Genomic DNA, 20606 nt, shown 5'->3' with positions numbered 1-20606 from the left:
TTTTTTTTTCATGTGTACAGGGGTAACACATCATACTAAATATGTAAGGTCATATCTACGTGGGTTTGATTACAGAAACTAATAAAGTATTCTCTAAATAATGAAAAAAAGAATAAGATAAGACTATAAGAGCAAGAAGCAATTTAAATATGTTCGGGAACCATTTTCATCTCCAGAATTAAGGATTATTTTAATCTTACATCATTGCCTTTTCTCTTTTACTTTCCTTTTTAGTTTTATTTTAGGATTCCCTATTTTTAATCTTCATACAGAGACTTCTTTAACTGAAATACCGAATAGTTTCTTTGGTGTGAAAAACTGTAATAGTACACAGGATCCTAATGATATAATTAACAATGTGAAATAGGAAGTAAAGGGCTAAAGGTGTAGGGAAAATGGGAAGGGTGCGGGAAAGGTAATAAGGGAGAGGAAAAAAATATGAGAAACTGAAAAAATGGAAATAAAGTGTTTGTAAATGGGGAGGGAAGCAGGGGGTGAAGGGAAGGCAGGGACAAGGGGAAAAAATGAGAATCAAGATCTATTATGTAAAGGTACAGAATCCCAAGGATGAATGTAACTGTATTATATACCTAGATTGTACCAATAAACTCAATTAAAAAAAAAAAAAAGAAATCACTGACCATAAATATATGGAAATTAAGTAACACCCTCCTGAACAACCAGTGGGTCATAAAATAAATTAAAAAAGAAATTAGACAGCTTCTACAATTAAACAATGATGACACTGTTACATACTGGAACTTATGGAATGCAATGAAAGCCATCCTACAAGGGAAATTTATAGTAGTGAATACCCTTATGTGGAAAACAGAGGAGGCTCAAGATTCTAGAAAAAGAGCAAGTCAAGCCCAAAGCTCATATGAGGGAGGGAATTATAAAAATCAGAGCAAAAATTAATACAAGGGGGACTTCAAAAAATATAGAGAATTAATGAATCGAAGAGTTGGTTTTTGACAGATTCTTAAAAATTGACAAATCCTTAGATAATCTTATCCAAAAAAAGAAACACTTAAATCCATGCAATTAAGAATAAAGGCGGGCGCAGGGATTTCACTCAGGGGCAGTGTGCCTGCCTCCCAAATGCAAGGTCCTGAGTTCAATCCCCAGTACCAAAAAAATAAAAATAAAAAATTGAAAAAGGGTGAAATCAGAACAGATCTTGCAGAAATCCAGAAGATCATCAATACTTACCTACTTTGAGAACCTGTATTCTAATAAAATGGAAAACACAGAAGAAATGGACAGATTCCAAAATACACATAAATTACTAAAACAATCAAGAAGTTATAAAAAATGCTAAATCAACCAATATTAGTCAACGAAATTAAAGATGTAATTAAAAATCAACCTGGGCTGGGGATTTAGCTCAGCGGTTTGGTGGCCTGCCTTGCTAGCACAAGGACCTGAGTTCAATCCCCAGTGCCAAAAAAAAAAAAAAGCCCACACCCTGACAAATTCACTGTTGAATTCTATAAGAAATTTACAGAAGGAGAGCAGAAAAGGTGATTAAATTCCTTCCAGGTCACCAGCCGAGGCATCCACACCACAGGGCAAGCTTCTCCATTTTCTCTGCGACCCTTTTACTGCACCTGGTGCAAGCTGGTGGCAATTTCAGCAATGAGCTCCCAGAAAGGCAACATGGCTCTCTCAAGGCCACAGAAGCACCAGAATACGTTTAGCTTCAAAAATGACAAGTTTGATAAGTGTTCAGACCAAGAAAATTAAGGCAAAACTTCATGATGCAGTATGTCAGCACTGTAAAAAAGTTCTTGAATGGAGAATAAAACATACAGCAAATATAAACCATTATCAAAACCTAAAAAATGTGTTAAATGAAGACCATAAAGGATTCTTACCACAAAATGTACAGACCATGTGCCTATGAACTTGAAGTTTGTGCAAAATGTGGAAAGACATTGTTATTCCATTTAATAAAGAATCAGAAAATACTGAAAATGATCAAAGTTCCAAGCATAGAAAAAACTGCAAAAGGAATGAAGAAAGTGATGACTTAGATTTTGATAATGATTTAGATGATACAAGTGATAAACAAGTGGATTAATGTACTTTAAAAGTCAGTCTGGGAATGTGAAATTCTGATCACTTTTTGCCTTTGACAGTGTCACACAAAAAATACTGTTAAATTCCAATGAAGAAGACAGAAAAATTCTATAGAAAATAGGCAAAAGTCACAGATAAACAATATGAATTAGGCATATTTACGTAATTGTAAAACTTTTATCTAGAGTTGTCTTAAAGCAAAATTTTAAGTTGTATATACTAGGATACCTGCCAAAAAGAAAAAAAAATCAAGGTGTCATGCTGCATTTCATGGGAATTACGTAGAAGATGTATTACATAATATCGAATTAAGTAAGATTCAGAATTCATGCTTATATAATAACTATCTAGGCCAGGTATAGTGCTGCATGCCTATAATCCCAGCACTCACAGGAGGCTGAGGCAGGATGATTGCTGCAAGTTCAAAGCCAACCTGGGCTACATAGTGAGGTTCAAGGCCAGCCTGAACTGCAAAGCAAGACCCTGTCTTAAAAAGAAGAAGAAGAAAAAAAAAAAAACTCCTAGGGCTGGCTGATTTAGCTTAGTGGTGCCATTGCCTGCCTCACCTGAGTTCAATTCCTGATACAAAAAAAAAAAAAATTAAAAACTATCTAATGTAAAACTAAGAGGCATGATTTTATTTAGTCTTAAAAAATTAGTCCATGGGATCGGATCTGAGGATTTAGCTCAGTGGTGCTGCCACCTGCCTCGCCTGTGCAATCCCTGGTAGCAAAAAAAAAAAAAAAAATTAGTCCATGGACAGTACTTTTGGCGGGGTACGGGGGATCGAACTGGGGACTGGGGACCTCAAGCTTTTCGAGGCATCATGTAGAACCACTAGGCTAAATCTCTGGCCCCTGGCCCCTAAAGTACCTTTTAATGACTGATCCTCAAGTACAAAAAGATCCACTTGGCCACAACACTGTTAATGCTTACTGGTTACAAAGCAAAAGTTTATTCTTCAAAAAAAATGCTTACACAAGATCCTAATGGGATAATTGAGAGTGCAAAATGGGAAGAAAAGGGCTAAAGGTGTAGGGAAAGTGGGAAGGGTAGGGGAAAGGAAATAAGGGAAAAGAAAAAATATGAGAAAATCTAAAAATGGAAATAAAGAGTTTGTAAATGGGGAGGAGAGGAGGGGGTGAAGGGAGGGCAGGGACAAGAGCAAAAAAATGAGAACCAAGAACTGTCATGTGAAGGTACAGGATCCCAGTAATGAATGTAACTGTACTGTAGACCTAGACTGTACCAATAAACTCAATTTTAAAAAATGCTTATCAAATGTATAGCAATTTTTCTGTTTTTACGTCTTTCCTCTTGTGAAATATACATCCAAAAATGCATAGCATTTATATGTATAGTTTAATAAGTAATTATAAAGGAAATACGTAACATTTACACATGGAAGAAGAAACCGCCAGCACCAGAAGCTCCCATGAGGTTCTCTGTCATCATTGATTCATCCTTCTTTCCTCATCTGCACTATGCCAAATTTTGATAATTATTTTCTTTATCATTTAGTACCCAAACTACTCCAAAACAGTTTACATTAGCTTTGGCTGATTTTTAACCCTTTCCTATTCTTTTATTTAGAAAAATCTCGAACCTGAAGGAAAGTTGCAAAAGAAGTAAAATGAACCTTTTCATGCTATTCACCTTAATTACCAGTTGTTAGCATTTTATTATGTTTTCTTTTTTTCTTTTTTTGGGGGGGTACTGGGGATTGAACTCAGGAAGGACCTTGTGCTTGCGAGGCAGGCACAGTGCCACTGAGCTCAATCCCTGCCTTATCTTGTTTTCCTATGGCCCTATAGATGGGTATTTTATACGCTGAACTGTTTAAAGCATTGGTTTTGAGACCTATACTATGTATATTATTTGGTCTCTTTTCTCATTTTTATAAAGTTTGGGAAATTGACCCATTGTTATTAAAAGCTGCATTATATTTTTAAAAAGAAATTTATAGAAGACCTAATACTGCTACTTCTTAAACACTTCAATGAAATGGAAAGGGAAGCAATACTCCCGTATTAATTCCTAGAAGCAAGCATTGCCTTGATACCAAAGCTACAGAAGGATCCAACCAAAAAAATAGAACCACAGGCCAATATCCATAATGAACATAGATGAAAAAATTCTCAATGTGATACTGGTAAAGTAAACAATACAGCAAATCATCAAGAAAGTTATACAAGGGGCCATGGATTTAGCTCAGTGGTACTGCTGCCTGCCTCGTAATCGCAAGGTCCCAAGTTGGATCCCTGGTACAAAAAAAAAAATTTAAGAAAGTTATACAAGGCCAGGAATTTAGCTCAATGCCACCCTGCCTCCACTGCAAGGTCCTAAGTTTAAACCCCAGTACCAAAAAACAAAACAAAAAACAAAAAACAAACAAACAAAAAAAAGATTATACACTATGACCAAGTAAGATGCATCTCAAGGATGCAGGGACAGTTCACTATATGCAAATCAATAAATGTAATACACAATTTTAATAGCCAAGGACAAAAACCATATCATTCAATAGATGCAGAAAAGGCATCTGACAAGGTCCAACACCCTTTCATGATAAAAACCACACAGAAACTTAGAATAGAAAGTCTTTATCTCAATCTGATAAAAGCCATCTATGACAAACAACCAACATCATATTAAATGGACAAAAACTGAAAGCTTTCAGTCAAAAATCAGGAAGAAAATGATGTCCACTGTCAACATTCTTATTCAATATAGTTCTGGAAACATTGGCCAGAGCAATTAAACAAGAGAAAGAAATAAAAGGAATAAGGATAGGAAAGGAAGAAGTTAAATTATCATTATTCGGAGATGACATGATATTCTACATAGAAGATCCCAAAAACTCAACCAGAAGACTTCTAGATTTAAAAACCAAATTTAGTAGTGTAGCTGGATACAAAGTCAATACTCAAAAGTCAACCTCCTTCCTGTACACAAATAACAAACTCAATGAGAGAGAAAATTAGGGAAATAACACCTATCACAATAGTATTCAAAAAATTAAATACCTAGAAATCAATAAAACGAAGGAAGTGAAACACTTCTACACTGAAAACTACAGAACTCTGAAAAAGGAGATTGAAGCAGTATCAGAAAAACAAAAGATATCCCTTGTTCTTGAGTAGGAAGAACTAATATAGTGAAAATGGCCATACTTACAAAATTGTTATACAGATTTAACACAATTCCTATCAAAATTGAAATAGCATATCCATAGAGTTAGGGAAAACAATCCTAAAATTAATTTGGAACCAGAAGAGACCTAGAATAGCAAAGGGAAGGCAGGGGGCGTCACAATCCCTGGTTTGAAAATACACTACAAAGTGTCTGTGATTAAAATAGCATGGTACTGGAAAGAGGAGAGAGGGAGAGAAAGAGAGATGTGAGGATCAATGCAACAGATTAAAAGAAGCAGAAACAATTCCAAATATACTTAACTCACCATATCTTTGACAAAGGCACCAAACACTCATTGGAGAAAAGAAGCTCTTTAATAAATGCTGCTGGAAAAACTGCCTTTCCACATGCCAAAGATTGAAACTAGACCCATATCTTTCACCATGCACTAAACTAAAATCAAAATGGATTGAAGATCTAAATATTAAAACAAAGCACCTAATCTACTGGAAGAAAAAACAGGTGATACAGTCAAAGACTTCATGAACAAAACCCTGACCACACAGAAACTATCACAAACAACTGGGATCTCGCCTTATTAAAAAGCTTATGCACAGCAAGAGAAACCACCAACAGAGTGAAGATACAACCCACAGTGTGGAAGAAAATGTTTGCCAGCTATTCCTTAGGCAAAGGACTATTCTAAGAACTCAAAAATATCAGAGCCTCTAAATTTAAAGACTCAATCCAAAAATGGGCACCTGAACTTCTCAGATGAAGAAGCTGAAAGGACAAATAAATAATATGTTCAACATCACTGGTCATTTGAATGATGCAAATTAAAACAATGCTGAGATTCCATCTCACTCCAGAAAGAATGGCTGTTACCAAGAAACTAACCAATTAAAAAAAAAGAAAGAAAGAAAGAAAAGAAACTAACCAATAGTAAATGCTGGAGGGACTGTGGGGGAAAAGGAACCCTTCTCCACTGCTGGTGGGAGTGTGGATTGGTGCAACCACTGTGGAAATCAATGTGGCGATTCCTCAAAAAACTTAAGAGGTTTTGACCCAGCTGTACCTCTTCTTGAAATTCTCCCAAAAGAATTGAAAGCATTATACCACAGTGACAGATGCACACCCATGTTTATAGCAGCACATTTTGTAATAGCTAAATCTTGGAAACAGCCCCAAAACCCATAAACTGATAAATGCATGAAGAAGATGTGTTTTTATAATACAATGAATAAAGGATGAGCTTGAAATATTTCTATCTAAATGGATGCAACTTAAGACAATACTCTTAAGTGAGATAAATCAGATACATGTTTACTGAATTTTTTCTCTGGTGTGAGAAATCACAGTGGAAATAAGGACTAAAGTATATAATAGATACTGGGCACGTGGGGAAAAACGTTTAAATAGGAAGGACAACAAGGCAGGGGGAAAGAAAGAAAGGGACAAGAAAAGTGAAAATAGAAGGAAAAACAGAAACAAAGTTTTTGTAATAAGGAGGGGAGGAGGCTCCACAGGGGACCCTAGGGAGCTCCAGGGGAGGGGGGATGAAACAAAAGAAGAGGAAGGATATATCGTGTACAAGTACAAATTCTGTATAGTAAGTGTTACCATTATGTTTATCTAAAATGTATCGATAAATGTTTTTGCTTCAAAAAAATAAAATAACAGTCCACAAAGGTGTAGTTACAAGGATGTCCACCTGTGCATTATTTTTAACTCTCAAAGATTTGGGGGCAGGGGGGAACTTATTTCCCTTGTCCAACAACAAAGAAAGACTAATCAGGTTAATCATTTACTTAAGCAACATGATACACTGCAGCTATTAAAATTTTAAAGTACAATAGCTACTGGCATGTAAATCTCATGACAATCTTACCTAAATGAAAAGCACAAACAATATGATGCCATGTGTCTTATCTTTTCCATAGTCTTTTTTTTTTTTGGTACCAGGGATTGAACTCAGGTCCTTGCGTTTGCAAGGTGGGTGGCAGAACCACTGAGTTAAATCCCCGGCCCCTTTTTCATACAGTCTTATTTTTTCTGTTTTTCTACATATACATATTTATGTGTATAAATAAAATATACCACTAAGTGTTTGTAAACTAAGATGATGCGATAAAATATTTTAATTTTCTGTTGATATATATTTATAATTTAGCTATTTAAAATATTCCCTGATATAACAAACACTTTAAGACCTATTTATAGTTGAATGACAGTCTTACAAAACCTAAGCAACTTTAGTTTGATGAATCTATGAGGAAAATGTTTTAAGTAGGCATGCTAGACTGTCACCCTGTATTTCGATAATCACATAGTATCGTCAGCTGCACTGGTGAATCTCTGACATTAGCTAGGCAGCTACTGGGCAGAAACCCTGGGAGCAACTAATGATGGCCTAAGGAAAAGGATGGGAGGCCTAGAAACCCTGGGAACAGGAAGATTATATGACACATGCTATGGAGACTGGTCTGTTCGTGTAGGGCACAAAGCATAGCCTTAGATGAGAAGGATGCCATAAACCCAATACAGTGGACTGTTACAAGAGTCAGCCCCAGAGGCAGACTGCTTAGGCTCATTCTCCCTTACTTAACTTGTCCCTGCTGCGTCTACCTCATCTGTGTAACAGGGATAATGGAACAAACCTCATTAACACATGCCTGGCAGCACAGTGAAGTGCTTGTTAGTTACCTACACTTACACTTATCATCATCAGTATTGCTATTACTACAGTAATGTGAAGAGCTTTGCTTCTAGGACAGCTTTTTACATGGCCACCTTGTCAACTGCCTATGTTTTGAAAAGAACTAGAACTCTCAAAAGCAGATGAAGGGAATGTGTGCACACCTCTGCATGTGCATCTGGGGAGGAGAAACAAATGGGGAGTAACATCAAGAGAGAAACTCAAATTTGTATGTGCAGTTCAGAAAAAGGGCACCATGAGTCACTCTCCACAGTGTTGCCAGAGCAATCTTCATAGTTTATTTCTTATGTCATCCTCATCCACTTAAAACCTTTTGATGCCTCTTTGCAGCATTCAGGGCTGAATCAAAACTATCCTTCAGACCTACTTAACCTAATTTCTGGACTCTGGCATCAAGCTGACTGACCTTCTTGCTGCACTAAAATTCTTCAGTTACAAATTCAGGTCTCAGAGCAAGGCCTTGCACTCACTGCTCACTCTGCCCACAAGGTAGCCTTAATCTCCTCTAGCAGAAAACTGCCACATAACCAACCTTCTAAACAGCTCAGGATCCATTCCAGAGCCCCCTTTCCTGGCCCTCCACACTGAGTGCCTCTGCCCTGTGTACCCAGATGTGCAAAACACTACACAACCACAGTGCACTGAGCACCACAAGTAAGAGTGAGTCCTAGAAGGGACTTGGCTTGTCTTTGTGTTATTTCCAGATATTTTTCTGCTCAGTGGTACTAAATAAGAGTAAGAAAAATATATTAATCATTACAGGGAAATACAACTGATTACACTGAAAACTAAGTGAAAGAATAAAACATCCTGCCTTTCCTATACAAAGTCACTCTGGACAATTAAATATAGGATTTTTTCTGCATAAAAATATTCTAACTAATAAAATGAAAATATAACAGTATTAGGACATCATTTTTAAACCCTGTCAATCAATGGATCTAGCATTGGTCACCAACCGCTGCTAGTACTGAGAGAGACAAATATAATCAAGACATTTTGTGCCTCCTGATAAAAGAATGAACTGCAACATAAGATGCAGTCATAAAAATAGAAAATAAAAATAAAACTGAACCTGTATCTCACGAAGCCTCTAGTTCCAACTACTCATTTGGAAATACAGACAACAGAAAAAAGTTAAGAGATAAACCTGATGTTAAACTCAAGGATACAACCAACAAAACCCAGACTACAGGAAACTCCATGGGAGTGATGGCCTTTTCTTCAACAAATAAATACCAAAGGGCCAGGGATTTAGCTCAGTGATTCCGGTGCCTGCCTCAGAAGCGCAAAGGCCTGAGTTCTATCACTGGTACCAAAAAAAAAAAAAAAAAAAAAAAAAAAAAAAAAAAAAAAAAAGGGGAAAAAAATCAAGTAAGAATAAGGAGGGTGGCAATCTACAGATTAAGAGACACTTAAACACAATATATATAGACCTTCAGAATCTGATTCAAGCAACCTGTTTTTAAAAAACACATTGAGACAATCACTTATCTGAACATTGAATTTTTTTTTTCCTCCTACCAGGGATTGGACTCAGGACCTTGCCTTTGCGAGGCAGGCGTGGCACCACTGAGTTAAATCCCTGGCCCTGAACATTGAACACTTTGATGACATTATGGATTTAATTGTTAATTATTTTTAGGTATTATGCTGGTTTTGGTTGTTTTAAGCCTTCACTTTTTAGAGATAACATTCTTAAGTATTTATAAATGAAAATTATGCCTGAAATTTATTTTAAACTAGCACAAGTGGAAAAGAATGTAACTGAAACAGAGCTAGACCTGTCTTGATAATTGTTCAGGTACAGGACAGTATTCAAGGGTCCACAATACTATTCTCTACACATCTGCACTTGACAACTTTTCTAAAATAGAAAGTTTTCCTAAAAGGGGTAGAGCCAGACATGGTGATGAACACCTATAATCCCAGCATTTGGGAGGCTGTGGCAGGAAGATCACCTTGTGTTCAGGGCCAGCCTGGACTACATTGCAAGACCTGTCTCAAAATACCAAAGTGGGGTGGGGCAGGAATTTAGCTCAGTGGCACTGTGCCTGCCTGCCTCACAAGGTCCAGAGTTCAATCCCTGGTACGGAGGAGGAAAAAAAAAAAAAAAAAAAAAAAAGGTGGGGGGAGCAGCAAATGGAAGGAAGAAAAAAAAAGAGCAGATTTGGGGTGTAATAAGCAACATGAAAGAAATTATTTTAACAAAAGATCTGTTTATTGAGAGTTACAAAAGAATACTCTCAGAAAACAATTTGGACGAGAGCCCACAGAGTTATTAGATAAAGATCCTAATGCACAGAACCTGCAGGAAGAGTGCCTGTTCAAATCCTAGCGCCAGGACTCAAGTGTTGCAAAAGTAAAAAAGGATAATAAAGGGGCTGGGGACTTAGCTAAGTAGTTCTGCTGCCTGCCTCGCAATCTCAAGTTCATCCCTGGTACAAAAAAACAAAAAAGGATAATAAAAATAATAGTCTTTATTTAGAGGACTTTTGAAGAATCAAATCAGTTAAGATGGTTGTAATGTACAATTCTCCTAAGACAGTGCTTCGTTAAATTCCCATCATTATCATCCCCACTTTATAGACAGACACACAGACCCTGAAAGGTGAAGTGCTTGCTTGGGCACTGCAGAACCATCTTCTAAGTACAACGCCCAGTACTTGCAGCAGAAGGGCAGGCTCTTTCTTTCCTCCTGAGCATGCAATTTGGCTGCATTTCCCAACTTCCCTTCCAGAAACTGAGTTCTAGACAATAAAATGTGGGAAAAAGTGACAGAAGCCTCTTTAGTACTCTGAGACTGCATCCCCAAATCTCCCAACTAACCCCTCAACCTCTTCCCCGTACCCTCCCCCCATACACCCCTTGCCTGAGACAACCTTAGAAGAAGTGTGTCAGGACAGCAGAAAGCAGATTAGCTGGAGACCCTAAGACTTTATTGTGGTAAGCTCCTGAGACCACTGCCAGCATTATTTCAACTAACACAAGACTTTTCATGGATTCATCACAATTATTCCCAGTGTACAGAAGGGTGAACTGAAGCAGGGAGGTGATGGGCCACTACTGGGTAAATTTAGGATGTGAACCACTGCAACTACTATGAAGCCCAGCCTCTGAAGTGTCCCCCACGATCATAAGACCAATGAACAGGACCAGATTTCTAACTTCGAGTGGACCCATTTCATACAGAATTTTGACAAGTATCCAGAAAAATATCACTTTAGACTACCCCCCCAAATAATAACAACAGGATAGTGTTAAAATAGAATGATATAAATCCCCCCTTCAAAAGTAAAGTGGGGCTTTAACCACAGACAGAAGACACATCAGAAGAAATTTTAAAAATAACCCATAATTGGGCTGGGGATTTAGCTCAGTGGCACCATACCTGCCTCTCAAGTGCAAGGTTCCAAGTTTGATCCCTGGTACAAAAAAAAAAAAAAAAAAAAAGTAATGTAAGAGATAGTACTTTCTTGCCTCACAACAGCCTTGCAGTACAAGTTCTAATTTTTTAATTCAACTCCTCCTGTTTGAATTTACCTGAGCCATTCTACTTACTGATAATTATATAATGTGATCATATAGTTTAAAAAAATATTTTAATCAATGTTTATTTGAGAAAGTAAAATAAAGAGTGGGGAAAAACTGGCTCAGCAGAGCAAGCTTGGGCAAAGTAAAAAAAAAAAGGGGGTGGGGGGGACAAGATAAAAGAACACCCTGGAGAAAGCACCCATAAGGAAAAGCTACAGTATGAAATAGGAAGAAAAGAGCTAAAGGTATAGAGGAAGTGGGAAGGGTAGGGGAAAGGAAAGAAGGGAAAAGAAAAAATATGAGAAAATGAAAAACTGGCTCAGCAGAGCAAGCTTGGGCAAAGTAAAAAAAAAAAGGGGGTGGGGGGGACAAGATAAAAGAACACCCTGGAGAAAGCACCCATAAGGAAAAGCTACAGTATGAAATAGGAAGAAAAGAGCTAAAGGTATAGAGGAAGTGGGAAGGGTAGGGGAAAGGAAAGAAGGGAAAAGAAAAAATATGAGAAAATGAAAAAATGGAAACACAGAGAAAGAAAAAAAAAGATTATGGACTCTTCATCAAAGCAGTGTTTCTCAAGAACCCAAGAGTCATAACTATAATTAAAGTACATTAGGATAACTGCTCTTTATCTTAGAATTTTACAGAACTAAATGACAGTTTTACAGAAAACAATTTTTTACTGCCCAAATTAACAAATGGGGAGGAGGGATTATGATAAAGATAATTCCAAATCACTAGCATTCAAAACAAAAGATTGTTCTCAATGATCTCTCCTTTGTAACAATATTATATAAAAGTAATAAAATTGGGAACATTTTATTTTGTAATTCACACTAAGAATCTAGACAGGACCTTAGCTGAATGTTTCTTGAAAATGAATGTCAAGTGCACCTGAATGCCAATTTTATGTGAATTATCTTACAAATTTTAGAATTACTAAAAACTGGGCTGGGGATTTAGCTCAGTGGCACCGCATTAATCTTACAAGGTCCTGAATTTGATCCCCAGTACTGCAAAAAAAAAAAAAAAAAAAAAAAAAAAAAAAAAATTTATAGTCAGGCCTGGTGGGACACACCTGTAATCTCAGTATGCAGGAGACTGAGGCAGGAAGCATCGCCATGAGTTTGAGGCCAGCCGGGGCTACATAGTGAGATCCTGTCTCAAAAAGCAAAACCAAAAAAATTCCTCTGGCCATTATGCACTGTACTTCATCTGTTTGTCCTCTATCCCTATGATCCTGCAGTGCTAGGATGGGAACACACGGGCTTATGCATGCTAAGCAAGTGCTCTACCACTGAGCTACACCACCAGCCCTTTTAAAATGCCTTTTAGACAGTCATTACCAGCTTCAGTCAAATGTCACCTCTTCCAAGAAAGCAATGGGGGCAACAATGACTCAATGAGCTCCTCCTTTTCAGTACCTAGAGTGTATTCACAGTTCCCTTTTTATCTCCACCCTCAACCTCCTTGCCCAGCTTTAGGGTTAATAGCAAGGCTCTTATTCTGCATACTTTTTTTTTTTTTTTTTTTTTTTTTTTTTTTTTTTTTAGCAATAGGGTTTCACTATGCTGCCTAGGCTGGCCTCAAACTTGCAATCCTCCTGCCTTAGGCCATGTGCATCTGGGATTAGACGCATGTGCCACCACACACAGATTTTCAGTATACTTTTAATGTCTAGTAGAGTATGTGACAGAATATGGGCTCAATAATTACTGAATTAATACATCATATTCACAGACTGACACAAAAAGCTTTTATGCCTCAAGGACAAGAGAAACATTAGCCAGGCATGGTGGTGCACACCTGTAGTCCCAGCAGTGGGGAGGCAGAGGCAGGAGGATTGCCATGAGTTCAAGGCCAGCCTGGACTACAAAGTGAGTTCAAGACCACATAGCGAGAACCTGTCTCAAAAAACCAAGAGAGGCTGGGGATTTAGCTCAGTAGCACCACACCTACCACAAGCACAAGGTCCTGAATAAAAGGGGAGGAGGGAGAAGAGGGGGCGGAAGAAAACTGGTCAACTTTACATTGTAGAGGCTCTAATATACTTACACACATATGCATTATCATGATGTCTGGTTCTATATAATTTCCCCAACCTGGTACATTTCTAAAGTAATGCTTTTGCTACTGTGTGTACTGTTTACAAAAACTCCAAATAAACTAATTACTCATAGTCATATAATTTATAATCCACAGCTATATGGATAGGAAACTTTTCTGCTAACACATAAAAGTTATTAGTGGTTATAAGAGTAGAGCAAGCAGTGTTCTGACTGAACCTTGCCCCTGCCTCTTACTGAAGCCCTAACACCTAAGAACCTCAGAATGTGCCTTTATTGAGAGATGAAGCCTTTAAAGAGGAAATAAAGTTAAAATGGAGTTGTCAGGGTGCATGCCATCCAGTCATGTTTGGTGTCCAAAGGAAAAAGAGCTGGGGATGCAGACAATGGTGAGAGCTTGCTTTTTATGCACAAGTCCCTGGATTCAATCCCTAGAGCCACCAGGAGGGAGGAAAGAGCAGGTACAGAACCCAAAGTAAAAATGGTCGGCTATAGAACTGTCTGCAGGCTATGTATGCAGTGAGAATGCAGCCATAATCAAGCCAGGCAGAAAGGACTCAAAAAAAAACAGCCCTGCTAACACCTTGCTTTGGGCCTTCCACCTTCTAGAATTGTGAAAAAATCATTTTCTCACTGGTGTCTATATTATTTTGTTTCAGCAGTCCTAGCAAGCAGAGAAGGTTCTAGTTTAAAACATTTAAATTCCTCAGCCATGTAGAAGGAGCTCCAATCTAGCAGACGTTTAGTGAACAGTAGGACTCTGAACATTTTCATTTTCTTTTTTATGTAGGTCTGCATGCCTGTAATCCTAGCACTTGGAAGACTGAGGCAGAAGAATCAAAGCCAGTCTGGACTACACAGTAAGATACTGTCTCCAAAGATAAAACAAAATAAAATAATAAAAAGGAAGGAAAAATAAAAATTATTAAATAAAATGAAATAACTGAATATCCTAGACATTAGTGAGCTAGGCTTTGCCCCCCGCTTTTTTTTTTTTTTTTTGTACTGGGGATTGAACTCAGGCCCTTGAGCTTCTGAGGCAGGCACCAGAACCAATGAGCTAAATCCTCGGCCCCCCAAAAAACTTTTTACCTTACTATTTATCACTTTAAATAAAATAATATACTGTGTTAAAATAAGTATTTTTAAATTTTACCAGTTCCACAAAGGAACTAGTAAAGGTGGAAACTAGAGAAAAATACTTCGTTAAACACTTCCCTGGGAATTTGGGAGCTAAATTTCAAGAGTATAAAGAGTGAATCTCATGTTAGAGTAAGAATGATCACTACAGCAACTACAAATTTCAAATCAGAGGAGGTAGGCTGGGTGTAAGCATACCTATAATCCCAACACTGGCCTGTAATCCTAGCACTCAAGAAGCTGAAGCAGGAGGATCACTGGGAGTTGAGGCCAATCTGGGCCAGGCTGGATGGGAGACTTTGTCTCCAAAAACACAAACAAATTAGATAAGGTAAATTGGGCATCTTACATACATTATCACTGAATTTTCTTGACCATTCAGTGTGGTGGATGCTAAGATTCCTCACATTTTCAGATAAATTATGGAACTAAGACTCAAAGAGATTAAATAGCTAAACAGCTTGGAAGTGGAAGCACTGAGACACAAATTCAAGTGCATGTATCTTAAAATCCCAAGCTGTTCAATACTAAGGGCCATTGTGGAATAAATTTTATAAAAAATGTTACAATGCATTATGCTAGATGAGGCGACATTACTCAAGAAATACAGTGCACTGTTCTCACTTCAGTCACTATCCTCCATAACATCTTCTTGCCTGTAGTTTTTCCTACCCCAATGGATTTTTAAAGCTTCTCAAAAGAGGAGGAACATAAAAAAGAAAAAGAGCTTTGAGTCAGATTTCAAAAAGTTCTGGCTTTATCACTTACATAAATTAACATACTGTATTCCTCATCACTAAAATGGTTTTGGATTAAGTGGAATACATGACAGTGATTAGAAGACCACCTAGTGCAGAGTGAACACAAATAAATGTTAATGCAACATGACTGCTAATTTACAACCTTTGCAGAGGAAAGCAGACCCAGAACTTAAACTTATTTCATCAATTCTTCAATGGCCTTCCCAGAATTCAAAGATTAAACAATAGTTTAATTCTCTATTCTTTTTTTGGGGGTGGGGGTATTTTTTGTTTGTTTTGTTTTGGTTTGGTTTGGTTTTTTTAAGACAAGCTCTCACTATGTAGTTAACACTGACCTGGATGGAACTCACTATGTAGCCCAGGCTGGTTTTGACCTCACAGCAATCCTCCTGCCTCAGCCTCCTCGAGTGCTGGGATTATAGGCATGCACCACCATGCCCAGCTCTACTCACTATTCTTTTTATTGTTGTTTGTTCCAAGGATCAAACACTACACCTTACACTTACAAAGCTCTACTCTCTATTCTTTTACACTACATATTACCCAATACCCAAAGTAGAAAAATGAACAGACAGACCATATGTATGACATGAACTTTTAAAACAGTGGCCTCCAGAATGCAGTGCATACCACGAGACACTTAACTTTCCTCAGCATGGGCTGGGAAAGTAAGATTAGTAAAAACAAGGAGCACAAAAGTTAACTTTCCCACAGAAGGAAAACATATGCTGAGGCAATGGAATCAAATCTTTTTTTTTGGGGGGGGTGTCTTTGGTCTTTAGCAGTCCTGGGGTGCAAACCTTGGCTTCACACATACTAAGCAAATCCTGTACAACTGAGCTACTTCCAAATCTTTCAAATCTTACTGGTGGCATCATAACTGGAAAGCTTGTAAACAACTGAGTCAGAGGCTTGTGTCATTAGGCATGATGGAATCCTTGGGAGAACTACTACAGCTTTCAGTATGGTGTTTCTTTATTAATGCTAGACAATGACAAAGATCCCCAGCAATTCCCCTCTTCCATGCCACTTCTTCTTACAACACTTACTCAGTATGAGCCATCCGCTAATATGTCACACTTAGCTTTCTCAGAAAAAATTCATTTATACCGCCAAGTCAAATTATAATGCAAGACTACAAAAGTCCACTAAGAATAAAGGCTATCTTATTGGGTTCAAGATCCAGCACCCCCCCCCAAAATCTTATACCCCCTCAGGAAAAAATTCCACTAGGCAAATTTTGATCAAAAAAATACATAGCTTTAATGCATATTAAAGTCATTTTCCAAGCTGGGCATGGTGGCACACACCTGTAATCCCAGCACTTGGGAGGCTGAGGCAGGAGGATCACTGTGAGTTCAAGACCAGCCTAGGCTATATAATGAGTTCCAGGTCAGTCTCAACTACATAGTGATAGTGAGACCCTGTATCGAAAAAACAAAAACAAAAACAAAATAAACTCATTTTCCTCATAAATCTACATTAAAATCTAATAAAAAGCATTCCATGTAAAAACTGAGAATAACACATAAGTAAATGTGAATTTTGAGCCTAGTAACACCAGATACCCAAAGACCGCCTCAACAATATAACTCTACTTGCATTATGGTACACACTTGCATGTTTAGAGAATCTGTCTTTTTTAAGAACAGGACATGGAATTTAGAAATTACTCTACTTTTCTACCAAGTATATTAAACACTTTGAAAAAAAGAGAACTGATTTTTCTTTTCCCCTACCAGGAATCAAACTCAGAACCTTGCACTTGCCAGTGAACTTAATTTTTCTTGCTCCAATTAATTCTATCTTGGCTGTGCCTTAATATTACCATGCAAAAAATTTAAGGGTATCTTGCCTATCTATCCTACCCCTACCCCTACCCCTGCAACCCTATCTATCTACACAGGACCAAGAACTGGAAAGGCCTTAGAGCATCTACAAACATGTGAACTAGGCCCAAACTCTTATAATATCTTAACAATGAAATGGTAGTTTGAGGAGAAAAAGTATAGCTTTTTAAATATACCTTTTATAATATTTCACAGCTACTTCACCATAACTCTATTTGCGCACTTACAACTTTAGTTCATTATCTGTAACCAGCCCTTTGTCAAAGGTAAAAATGATGGGCTACTAAACTGTTCATTTTTCCCTTAAGTGTCTAAATAGTACTGTGATGAGCACTCCACACACTATCTCCTCCTAGGCTCTGAAAGTACCCAAAGTCACAGAATGGCTTGGCTTGCACAATTACAGGCAGCACCGCTCCGCCATTTCTGTGAACACCCTCCTCAACCTGATGCCAAAGCAGCTGTGAATGAAGTGAGCAGAGTGAGGAAAAGCTGAAAAGCAGTGGAGCTAAGACCTAAAAGCTTTAGGATGTCTGCAATAGATGCCATAAAACAAAAATTCTCTGCTACAGAATAACCCAGTTTTTGGCCATTTTGGTGAAGGAGAATCAGGAAAGAGAACAGTAGTTAATGAGCACTAACAGACAAGCCAGAAGAAACTAAAATGAAAATCTCCTGGAGGATTCTGCATGGTGAAACTACTACACACCTTCAGCACTGGAAGGCAGTAACCATAGAGATGGAAGGGGCATGGTGCTGCCTTGGAGAAGCACAGTGATGGGTCCACAGAGAATGACCAGGCAACATTCAAGAAATGACAACAAGTTGAGGTCAGTAGGCCAGAAAAGGAAAAGTGTACAGCAGTGAGCCACTGAGTCTCACCCTGGACCTCTGGTCATGTGAGATAAAAGGTAACTTATTGTTTGGGGCCTTTTTTTTTTTTTTTTTTTTTGTATTACGGATAGAATTTGGGACCTTGTGCTTGAGAGGCAGGCAGCAGACTGCTAAAATCCTGGCCCTGGGTCATTTTTAAATTAAGGTTTCCATCTTTTGATGCCAAAAGTAGTTGCAAAAGTATATACATATACATACACATACATATGGAAAATATACTCAATTTAACTCAATTTCAATGCATACCAATTAAAATAACCACAAAATGTCACTCAGCCAAAACTTACAAGTATATCCCATTTAACAAGATTCACTAAAACACTAGAGGAACTAAGATCTTTTTTTAAATTGCATACATAAATATACGTAACTCAGTGTGGGTGCAACATCCAATGACCTGCCTTTCTCCACACTCTGTGAATATGAGGCAGGACATTCACTCCTGGCCAGTAGCTTAAACACACAGTGCTGCCTCAATCTCATCCTCTGGTCACTTTTGCGTGCATTATACCATATATTGCCCATGACCTTACAAATTGACTACTCTTATCCCATTTTAAAGTTGAGAAAACTGGGCCAGTCTGAATCTCTGTATCATACTGTGCCCCCTTCAGCTACTTGAGCTGGTATTCTTTCCCTCTTTTCAATTAAAGCTTTCTCCTATTTAAAAAAAAAAAAAGTTGGGCTGGGGATTTAGCTCAGTGGTGCCACCACCCGCCTCGCAAGTGCATGGTCCCTAGTTCAAGCCCCAGTACCCCCCCAAAAAAAAGTTGAGGAACTGAGCTACACAAAAGATCAATGATCAATCTCAAATCAAATGGCTACTAACTGGAAGAAACACTAGAATATAGACAGACACAGTTTTGCCAGATCCTAACATACTACAAGCATTACTTGCAAAACCCAGATCATCCTGGCACAATGAGTTGAGTTCTACAACTGCTGGTTATTACAATTGTTGCTTAAGCAAGTGACAGTACCAAAGTTGAAAGCAATACTTTGACAAGGAAAAATAAAATCTTCACAATCAAAAACTGGTAGAAGTCAGGCGAAGGGTAAAGCTGAGAACACCTGCCAACATGCTCAAGGGCCTGGGCTCAATCCCTAGCATTGCAAAAACAATTAGTAGAAGTCCTCAACTCAAAAAATGAAGTTAATAATTTTTTTTCCTCTCTCTCTTCATATATTTATTCTCTTTCCAAAAATGTTTTGGTCTCCTATCATCTCAAAAATGTAATAATTACATACTCTTTAGGTTGTTATGAGGAATTAATACAGCATAAGTAAAGTACATAGGATAGTGCCTGGTATACAGTAATAAATCATCTTTATTTTCACTGTAATTAATATATGTAATTATTATGAAGGGGCTCACTACGTATTATCACTGAGGCCCAGAAGGACTGACCAGCAGCTACATGATTGGTAACTAAAAGAAACTATGGCCACAGACATGTTAGCATTTCAGTGATCCTGAAAATAAAAGAACACTTGCTCATTTTCATTCGGAGTGCCAAACTGACTTGATAGATGGGTATGATGATGCCTGTAATCCTAGCACTTAAGAGGCTGAGACAGGAGGACTGTCATGAGTTTGAGGAGTTTAAGGCTAGCCTAAACGACAGCAAGACCTTGTCTCCAAAAAAAAAAGTATAAATAAAATACAATAAAAATAAAATAACTTAGTAAAGAAAAAATGGTATTAGAACTCTCCCCCTCATTTTCAGAAATGTAAGCCCTGTCTACTTCCTCTGCCATCAGTATGGAATACTTCACCAAGGGTTTTTTTTGCTTGTTTGGTTGGGTTTTTTGTTTTTGTTTTTTTTTTTTTTTTAGTTTTTTGCTTTGTTTTGTTTTTTAACAAGATCTCATTATTAGTTCAGGCTGACTGTGAACTCACTATGTAGACCAGGCTGGTCTGTTCCTCCCACCTCAGACTCCCAAGTGGCTAGATTTACAGGTGTGTACCATCGCCCAAGTGATTTTTTTCTTTATAACACTTTTCAGTAGCTGAAATTTAACAGCTAAGAATGCATTTGCTCCTCTTACCAATGAAATCTTGTTCCATGATGCTGGGGGTAGGTCTCTTTTTATGCACCACTGAACCCCTACCATCTAAAACACTTCCTAGGCATGACCAGACCCATAACTAATATTACTGGGTGAATTTTGACAAAATCAGATACACATACACAGGCTAAAATGCAAAGGCACCCAAAAATAACTGTGAAGTGACAAAAGAAAATCGCATTACTGTAAAACAATGTTAGCACATATATGTACATGTTGACAGAACACGTATGTGCATAACAAAAACTAAGGAGGGTATAAATATCTCTGAAATGTGGGCTGGAAGGCCTTTCGTGTGTGTGTGTGTGTGTGTGTGTGTGTGTGTGTGTGTGTGTGTGTGTGTGTGTCAGAGAGACAG

At 37.8% G+C, this 20606-nt stretch overlaps 1 pseudogene; it reads left to right on the top strand.

The window, feature by feature from the left end:
• Window positions 1-1638: 1638 nt before the first annotated feature.
• Window positions 1639-2083, top strand: LOC104874359 (annotated as a pseudogene).
• Window positions 2084-20606: the final 18523 nt, after the last annotated feature.

This window comes from Fukomys damarensis, unplaced genomic scaffold (genome assembly GCF_012274545.1).
Source record: "Fukomys damarensis isolate Sample0158 unplaced genomic scaffold, DMR_v1.0_HiC HiC_scaffold_16, whole genome shotgun sequence".
Classification (NCBI taxonomy): Eukaryota; Metazoa; Chordata; class Mammalia; order Rodentia; family Bathyergidae; genus Fukomys; species Fukomys damarensis.
The sequence above is the reverse complement of the archived record's forward strand: the minus strand, read 5'-3'. Positions and strand labels throughout refer to the sequence as shown.